Raw genomic sequence first — 9,423 nt, 5'->3', positions numbered from 1 at the left:
AAAGTGGAAAATTGTTTTTATTAAAATGTTATTATTTTTTATATATATTAAGATATAAAATATATACATTTTTAGTAATGAAAACATGATTCCAAATAATAATAATTATTTTGTTTTTATTTAAAGGTATAATTTTAGACAACAGAAGAAAAAAATCAATGTTATTTCTCACAAAGTCAAACGATCATGCTTTTCCTCAGGCGGAAAGTAATCTCTACTGAGCATATGCTGAATAAGTGTTACAATAGCCTCCGGTCTCCCATAGTCATTCGAGGGCCTGTTCATTTTTATTTTGAGTTGAGATTAAGGCAGACCAGATGCTCCTGTGTGGTTTTTTGTTTGAACATCAGACTATTACTAGTCTAATAGACTTCTGTGGTCATCCATTAGTCACATTTCACTGATTCTGTATTCACTCACCGTAGTTCAGCAAAGCATTTTGTTCAAGAAACTCTCGCCATTGTCCAATCGCATAAATGTTCTGTTTGGTTTTTCTTACTTTCAACCTTCAAAGGACTTTGAGAATATGGAATTATTGCCTGTAAACACAGATTTTTTTTTTTTCACCCTGTGTGCCTGTGCGTTTGGACTTCACACAATGAATGTGGACATGGTACCTCACTAACAGTCAGTGTGGATATTGCAAATTTCAACCTGTTCATGGCCTCCGGAACAATGACGGAACATCACCCGTCTCCTCAGGAGCCACGATAACTGCTTTGGCCCCTCCAGAATTCTACGCTGGCATGTTTATAACGGACAATAATGATAAAACGCAATGACGTCACAGGAAATGTGCTGGCGAGGTAAGAAACGGATTTCACACTGTCATGTCTCAATCTCTTCAAGAGAAGTGACGCTGTCAAGACGATCAAAGACATTTTGAAACGTGTCCTGACGGTTTCCGGCACCAGTTATCTTCGTATGTTTATCTTGTAAATAGAGAGTATAAAGAAACATATTGTTTTGCTTCTTTTGACACAAGTTTTGTGAAAAAGACCGAAGCCTCCGCTGTTTAAACGCGCACCCTGATCAAAGAATATGCTTCTAGAGAGACTCGATATGACCCCTCATTTGGAAGATTGATATTTTTCTATCTGCCTATTCATTCGGTTCCTCATCTCATTAGCATCATAGATTTTCATTTTCTTCGTATCACTTTACTGCTGACATCTGTTTGGGAATAGAAAGATTGATATCAGTGCTCATTTAATGTCATATATACTTTGATTCTGCTATATGCCCTAACCGTTGTGATGCTCTCTCTCTCTCTCTCTCTCTTTCTCCTCAGTTTGTATTTCCGAGACACCCAGGCAAAATAATATCTACTTGTTCAATGAGAGTGGCTTGTACTTTGCTCCGAGGCTTCATGCATGATGTATCAAGTATAGGCTTGATGTTGTTAAGTAAATGCTAATATGGTTACCTGCCCACCACATTTCAATTCTGAGTAAGTCGCAAGAACTTTACAGCCTCATAAAACGCTCCTTACAGCAAGGCATTAGCTCAATGGCAGTGTTGCAGAAAATCCATACTACTTTCTGTGTCCTGAATTTGAAAAGGCAAAGTCAGATTGTTGTTCAGGGGAAACTAGAATATTTCATTCTAATTATTCTAATTGAAACTAAATTATTTTATATAATGTTCTCCATGCATTATAGACCTCCTGTTTGGGACTCTCTGCTTTTTCAGTCTGGATAATATACTTAGCACATACTTATTTATTCAGAACCGCAAAATTTCATCAGTTTTCTGCTTTAAAACAAGGAATGCATATGAAAGCATCTGATCCTATCACTATTTGGATGAGTTACCTTGACTAGATAATCTAAGCTCTTAAACCGTCATTCAAAGCAACGATTCTCCTCCTCCACAAAGTCGCCAAATCATGACGCCTTATGTAACTGTCTCTTCCCATTATTCTGACAATTTGCTGCTTTACGGTCATTTACGTAAGGCTGAGGACGCCCCTGCATCTTCTCTTTGCTTGTCATTCACATTTTGCCATTTATGTTTTTAACCCTCCTATTGTCTTGTTCATTTTTGGTAAAAACAATACATTAGAAATATGAACATTTTTGGTATTGAAATCTGGCTTTGTGACAATGTCTTAACACAATTCTAAAAAATAATAATAATAATTTATCGTATGAAGATACCTATTTTAAAAAATCTGTTGTCAGATTTGGCACATGATTAATAATTTTATCTTTTCATTTTTCTATTAATCAACAAATTAATGAAGCAACAAAATCAGACTTGAAGACTGGAGTAATAGCTGCAGAAAATTCATTGTTGCCATCACACAGCTGTGGTTGCCGGAATTTTACCGTAAAAAATACGGTTTTAATTTTTACAGTCTTTTACCGTTAAATTCACGGTCATTTTTTACAGTGCAGGAATAAACTATACATTTAAAATAATTTCAAACTGAACACCGTTATTTAAAATTGTAATAATATTTCACAATGTTACTAGTTTGCTTTATTTTATTTTATTTTTTTAATGCAGCCTAAGTGACTTCAAAATCATTACAAAATTGGACAGACCACAAATATTGGAATTTTTTTTTTTTTTAAATGTATACCTTTAATTTATGAATAATATTTGACCCCAAAATATTTGACATTTAAAAAAAAAAATGTAGTGCCTTGCACTTTCTGTGAAGCAGTGATTTTTAATGTTAGTCATTTATTTGTGAAATACAAAATAAACCTTAAAATGTACCTTTTTACACAAATACTTTTTATTCAAATCTGTAATCATAATACACTTTACAAGCAGAAAAAAACACACATTCTGCTTAATGTGAATAATCCCTAATCAAGAATCCATGAATTATTAATGGATTTCAATGCAATCAAATTTCAATTTGGCACAAGGATCATAGGTGGGCACAGTTTCATTCGACAAGAGGGGGGTTAAATCAAACCTGTGTTAATGTTTACAAACCAAAACACTTCCAGGAGTTTTTCCTGGAAATATCCAAGCAGGTGTTATTAAGCTGCAGAGAACGAACAAGCTAAATGCAAATTTCCAATTAATTCGTCTTTGTCCGCAAAGGATGTTCTCTAACAGCAGTAGGCGTAATTCGCTAATATTCAGAGAGCACTTTCCATACAAAGGATGTACCAATACAGTCCATTCACATAAAAGTGAAATTAGAGCTTCAAAAGGAAAACAAAAAAAATCACAGCTTCCCTGAGTTTCCCTCCCGTTTGTTTGTTTTGGTCATTCTTTTTCCCCTTGTGATTTGGAGCCCCAGTGTGTTCTGGGAACACATTTTTCCTCAAGGGTAGGATTTAAAGGAACATAAAAGACTTTTATATTTCTGTGTTGACTCTCAAATGAGTGTCTAATGCAAATATCCAGAAGGACAGGAAGAAGAAAGAAAGTCAGAGGGAAGGAATTTCAGCTCACTGGCCGTTTTCTTCTCTGCTGCGCAGCCATATACATATTGGAACAAAAGTCTTGGTGAAAGGAGCTATATACGACACACACAAACATACATCTGCTCATCTGTGCAGAAATTGGAGGAGAAAAAACTCTTCGCTTATCTCCAGGCTTGCACATGGCTGAGAGGTAGCGCTGTTGTCAGTGTGCAGGGGTTGGCCCATGGGGCTAACATCTGCTGCTATTGTGGACTTGGCTCTGTCACCATACTTATTCTCTGTCTACTAAATCTGCCACATTCAACCAGAGCTCTAGCCCACAAACTATCTACACATCAAGTGTCGTAGTTTAGCAAGTGAATGTTGGACAGAACGGCCGGGTGTGAAAATGGGGCCAAAGAGCCAAAGGATCTGTTCCAAAATCTAGCGAGTTGCCTCGCCACCTACATAGACAGCATCCTAACCAGCATGAATCAACAGAAGTGGCCAATTTGGAACGCTCTACATAGAAACATCCACATTTTACATGAGCGTTAGCATGTTGCTAAGCTAACAACACAGTATTTTAGTAAACATGAAAACACGGCACACTAATTTGGGGTAAAATATTCTATAACTTGTCTAAACTTGACTAGTTATGAGCTACTCGTTTTAAAAAAAAGCTACACTACATAATACTAACACAAATCTGAATCTTTATTGAACTAGTTCATTTAAGTGAATCATCTGAGTGAACAGATTAATTCCAGTGAATCAGAATTCCCAACTCAAATAAAATTCAAATTCAAATAACCAAATACTGCAGAAAACATACTTGGAAAAAAAGATGGAAGGGTTTGGATGAATCTACAAATCTTTTCTGAACCATCTGAATAAACAGATTCACATAAATGAATCTGATTTCCCAACTCAAAGTTAGTTAATTTATATTACCAAGTAGAAAACATTGTGATCACTGCCAAATAATTTAAACAAAAAGTTTGATCCAGTTCATTTAAATGAGCCATTTGAATTAACATATTTACTCAAATGAATCAGATTTCAGATTTCACAAGTGCAAATCCATATAACCAAGTGATCTCTATAACACATAGTGATCACTATTATAAAAAAAAGGAATGGGGGATTAAGAAAAATCCATAAGTATTTTTTAAACAGTTTATTCAAATTAACCATCTGAATGAACAGATTCACATAAATGAATCTGATTCCCAACTCTATGGTATGAGCCCACAAGCAAATTTATATAATCAAGTAAAAAACATAGTGATCACTAAATAAAAAGAAAATGGATTTAAATTAATCTATGAAACTTTTTTGTGAACAATCTGAATAAACTGATTCACTGAAATGAATCAGATTTTCTGGGGCACACATGCCAATTTATATAACCAAGTAGACTATTATATGTAGAATATTATGTATAGAACATTAAATTGTACTCATAATCATCAGTTTTACAAGTATTCAACAAGTATTTTTTTTTTTATATTTTAGGTAAGCTGATCGCAATGCATCGTGGGATTGTCTTCTATGCAAAGAAGGCCTGTGAATCTGCCATTTTGAATTGAATTGGCCAAAAGTAGATATTGTAGAAGGCAGCTTAATCGTGCTGCCTACCTTTTGGAACGCTTTTAAATGGGGAACATGCCAATAATGCCTTAAAATGCTGCCAACGTAGGCAGCGTGCTATGTTTTGGAACAGAGACACAATTTCCTCTGAAATGCTAAAAAAGGCATTCATTACTAATATAAAATTGGTCATAATGCAGCTCTGTGGGACAAAACTCACTCCGACCTGAACGTATTATAATCAATGAACAGGAAATTACAAAAATTAGGCAGGGAAAATGCGAACAGGATGGAGGGATGGAAGTACGGTCTGTTCAGTGTGTCCTGCTGGTCTGATATCATCTATTTTTCATGAGCCCATGTTTTCTGGAGTCTTTTTATCATTGAACATTTCTGGAAATATAAATGTTTCATTGTGTGAATGACTGACAGAACTTGAACTGACTGTACAGCCATCTCAAACAGCCCTGTTTTTGTTTGTGACCGTTTCAGTATTGCATCGACTAAAGCTTATTGCTTTATGTATTTCATGCTGATTTTGAGTTGCAGTTATAGCTCTAGTGCTTTTGAGTGTCATCTGCTGGAAAAAGCATCTGATATAGACAGACGTTTGATTCATATTTTGACTTGTATACAGTAGGCCTACTTGTCACAGTAGCTCCCATGTATCCGTTTTCACTGTTACCTGAAGCTTTGATGTATCAACAGCAAAAAAAAACGCTTTTGTTAAAATGACGTCTGTTAGCTGGCTGTCTGCAAACCCATCCAGCATGTTCAAGGTTCCTCAGCATAACATTTTGAGTCGGATGTTTTGTTCCATTTTTTAAAGCAGAGCCGCTTTGTAGGAAAGAAGATGAGACCTCAAACACCGTTCTTTCAATTGAAATACAGTTTTATACAAGAGCTATAGAAACTGTGTAGATAGCAACGATCTGGCCGCGATGATTTATGGAGAAGTCAAACTAATGATTCAAGTGAATTTTGGCTTTTTGGTTCTGATTCATTTCCCCCCACTCAATCTATTAATGGATTACATAGGGCAAAAACACAATTAAAAGCAATATTGTCTCTCATTTGTATTCTCCCCCTGCATTTTAACCTTCCACTTCATCCTCTGTAGGCCCATTAACTTCCATGAAAATCAGGTTTCTCTGGCTTTGCCTGGTCTCAGGCTATGAGTTATCGTTTTTCTGTGGGATGTAAATATGCATTGTTATAACCCTTCTGTTAGTTTGCTGTTGTTTTCTTTTGTTTTCGTCTGTATGCAGACTGAAAACAGTTTTGTGAAGACCTGCTCCAAATGCAAAAATGTGGCTCTTCTTTGAGTATATTATTGTCAGAAAAAAAATGTTTTGTAAAAATTTTGATGATGAGATCAAAAATAAAGTAATTTAACGATCTAATGTACAGGATGTTTTTTTTTTCTTTTTTTTTTGTCACTTTGAATGTCATTTGTATGTATGCATGTTTTTTTGTTTTGTTTTTTCGGACAAAATAGGGCTTTCGGAATGAACACATTCACTTATTGTTTGATTAAATATATTAAATGTTGTTTTTTCAGCTGTTATACATTTCTTTAATTCAATATTATTTTCTTTTGTGTGATTTCTAAGTTATTCTAGGTTATTGAACTGAACTGACTCTGAATATGCAAACTAATAAATAAAATATTAAATATAAAAGGAATTATGAAAAGTGCTATAAAAATTTGCAAAAAAAAAACAAAATGTAATTACTAATTATTTTATATTATTATTGTGTGAATTTTATATTAATTTATTAATTTATATTAATTATTAATGTTATATTAATTATTCATTCTAATTTATACTAAATCGTTTAAATATAATTTTATTTTTAATTTTAATTTAATTGACAGCCTTATGAAAAAAAACACCTTTTTAAGAAAAAATATTGAAAAGGGTTTTATCTGAGCTACGTGATTTTGAAACTGAAATTTTGTGCCAGCAATTTCCCTCATCACAGAATGTCCCCTCATTTCATATGGTGGGCCAGGTCTTTTCAATCCTTTTTTGAGTCAGTGCAAAAGTGATACAGTATCAGAGGTCAGAACACTCTTCTCTTGTTCCTTCCTTCATTTCCTGTCCCCTTCAAAGAAGAAAGCTGTCATTCTAGATGTCCTCATCTGCCCTGTGCTGAAATGGTGGGATGAGACATTTAATGTCCAGCTTGCAGGGCCAAAAACGTCCAGTGGAAAACCTCTTCAGCTGAAAGGTTAGGCACCCCGCTGGGGCATTTAAACATGAACTGGGCCCGAGAGAAGCTTTAAGCTGCTTATGTAGTACAGCATTTCTTCTTCTTTGCTCGATTAGCTCAATCAGCACTACAATAAATGTTATAATTTCATGTTACCATATGAGACCAATGACTTATGCTGCAGTGTGGGGGAAGCTTCTTTAAAACTACCTTTGAAACTGCTTCTGAGCTACCCATTTGAAATGTTTTAGCTATACTATATTCTGTAATACGAAAATGTGACTCCTTTTTTTTGAGCCAGTTCATTTAAATGAAACATCTATGTAAAGAAAAAGATTGCATGAAATGCATACGAATTCCCAGCTCAATGATAACAGCACACAAGCAAATTTTATAACCAAGTAGAAAACATCTTGATCACTAGAAAAGAAGAAGAAGATTGAAGGTTTGAACATTGAACATTGAACATTAGTTTGTGTACTTGGTGTAATGCAATGTGTTTACGCAGTTTAAGGTTCAAAAAACACATTATTTTCCACATACCGTACATTATTGTTGCCACTCTCTACCCTGATTTTCTGAAACACGTCGATTTTTACAAAGCTCATCGTTCTGAAAAGCACGGTGTGCTCTGATTGGCCAGCTATCCAGTGCATTGTGATTGGCTGAATTCCTCAAGCGTGTGACTGGAATGTTACGTCCCTTACCATATTCTTGTATATCTTATATATTATATATTCTTATAGATCTTATATATGCATGAACAGCTTGTAACACTCCAAAGACAAAGGAAAACATTAAAGCGCGTCATATGACCCCTTTATGAATTAATATATATGAATATATGAATCTTTTTTAACCATATGGTTCATATATGAACCATTTCATGTAAATGAACCATCTGAACGAACAGATTCACTCAAATGAATCAGATTTCCCTACTTTATTAATGGGTCACACATACAGATTTATATGACCAAGTAGAAAACATAGTGATCGCTATTAATAAAAAATAAACACACACACGGAAGAGTTTACATGAATCTAAGAATCTTTTTTGAACCAGTTTATGTGACTGAATACCACATATGACCCATTTGAATGAACATATTCAAACAAAAAATGTGCACATGCAAATGGACTGTTGGGGTGTTTGTGAACAAATCAGGAGCCATGAGCGAAGACCATGTGACTGCAAGTCCATATCAAGTGCATCATTTGGGCCTTTTCCAGATGACCTATTCTAGGTGAGCACATTTCATTACTATCCCAGTTTGCACAGTGGTAAAGCATTAAAGTGTGACAAAAAACACATTGCTACTTGATGGACAAAATGTTTTGCTACTGGCATGCTCCTATAAACAGTGTAGCTACTTTTTGTTAGCTACTTCCAAAAGATGCTTTTGTTTGCTTTTCCAAGAAAGAAACTGAGGCTTTAAAATCTTGCATATTAATGCAACTTAAATCCTTAAAGGTATCGATGAATGGATATGGCCTCAAATGAGGTTCCCCTTAAGTAAAGCTGTAGAATCGAATACTTGAAACACTGCAGAAATACTAAACTCACTCACCCGTTTTCTCCACAGATGTTTGCCAATGGCGTTTGCTGCATGAGCAAGAGGTCAGCGGCTTCATAATAATTCTGCGAGTGTTTTCACCCATGCCCTTTAAAGCTGCATCGATGCCAGGTTCTTCTAAAGGTTTTGTGTAATAGAGGCCATCTGATAGTGAATGACTGGGAAAACAGACAGTCAAGAAGGAATCCAGAGGCCAACATTTTCTGATGCCCTGTTACCGATTTTCTGTTAGAAACATACATAGTTGTTAAACTTAATAATGGTTGCGAGACAAAGCAGGATGGAGGAGCTTCATTTAACAGCCCGGAGCATCAGCAGAAGAGGGTGTTTGAAAGCCAAAATGACCTTTTTGTGAACTTTAATAGTGGAGAGGAGTAGGAGTTGCACACACAGGAAAGCATTCTGGGAAAGTTTTCTGCTGTTGTTAGGGGTTATTTTTTTCTCTCTCCTCACAACGAACAACGATGTTTACCTAAAGTAAACAGGCTTTTCGTAGTACCCCTGGAGAATTTGTTGTGGTAAATAATGCAGCCTTTTTTTATTCCTACCAGCATGAGCTCTTAACAATCTACATAATGGATTATGATTTCAAACAGATGCAATAACAATACAGGTGGAGCCAGTTTCACTTTTGATATATAGCCTATATAAAAGAGGACATCAAA

The 9,423-nt window shown here is 35.1% G+C and overlaps 1 long non-coding RNA gene across 1 annotated transcript; it reads left to right on the top strand.

Moving 5' to 3' along the window:
- The first annotated feature begins 417 nt into the window (after positions 1 to 417).
- On the top strand, positions 418 to 1,429 carry LOC107744136 (uncharacterized). Its single transcript, XR_001640461.1, has 2 exons — positions 418 to 806; positions 1,292 to 1,429. It is a non-coding gene; the product is annotated as an uncharacterized LOC107744136 (long non-coding RNA).
- Positions 1,430 to 9,423: the final 7,994 nt, after the last annotated feature.

The sequence above is a fragment of the Sinocyclocheilus rhinocerous genome, unplaced genomic scaffold (genome assembly GCF_001515625.1).
Source record: "Sinocyclocheilus rhinocerous isolate Xijiao unplaced genomic scaffold, SAMN03320098_v1.1 scaffold287, whole genome shotgun sequence".
NCBI classification, from domain to species: Eukaryota; Metazoa; Chordata; class Actinopteri; order Cypriniformes; family Cyprinidae; genus Sinocyclocheilus; species Sinocyclocheilus rhinocerous.
Note: the sequence above shows the minus strand (reverse complement) of the source record. Positions and strands in the feature narration are given on the sequence as shown.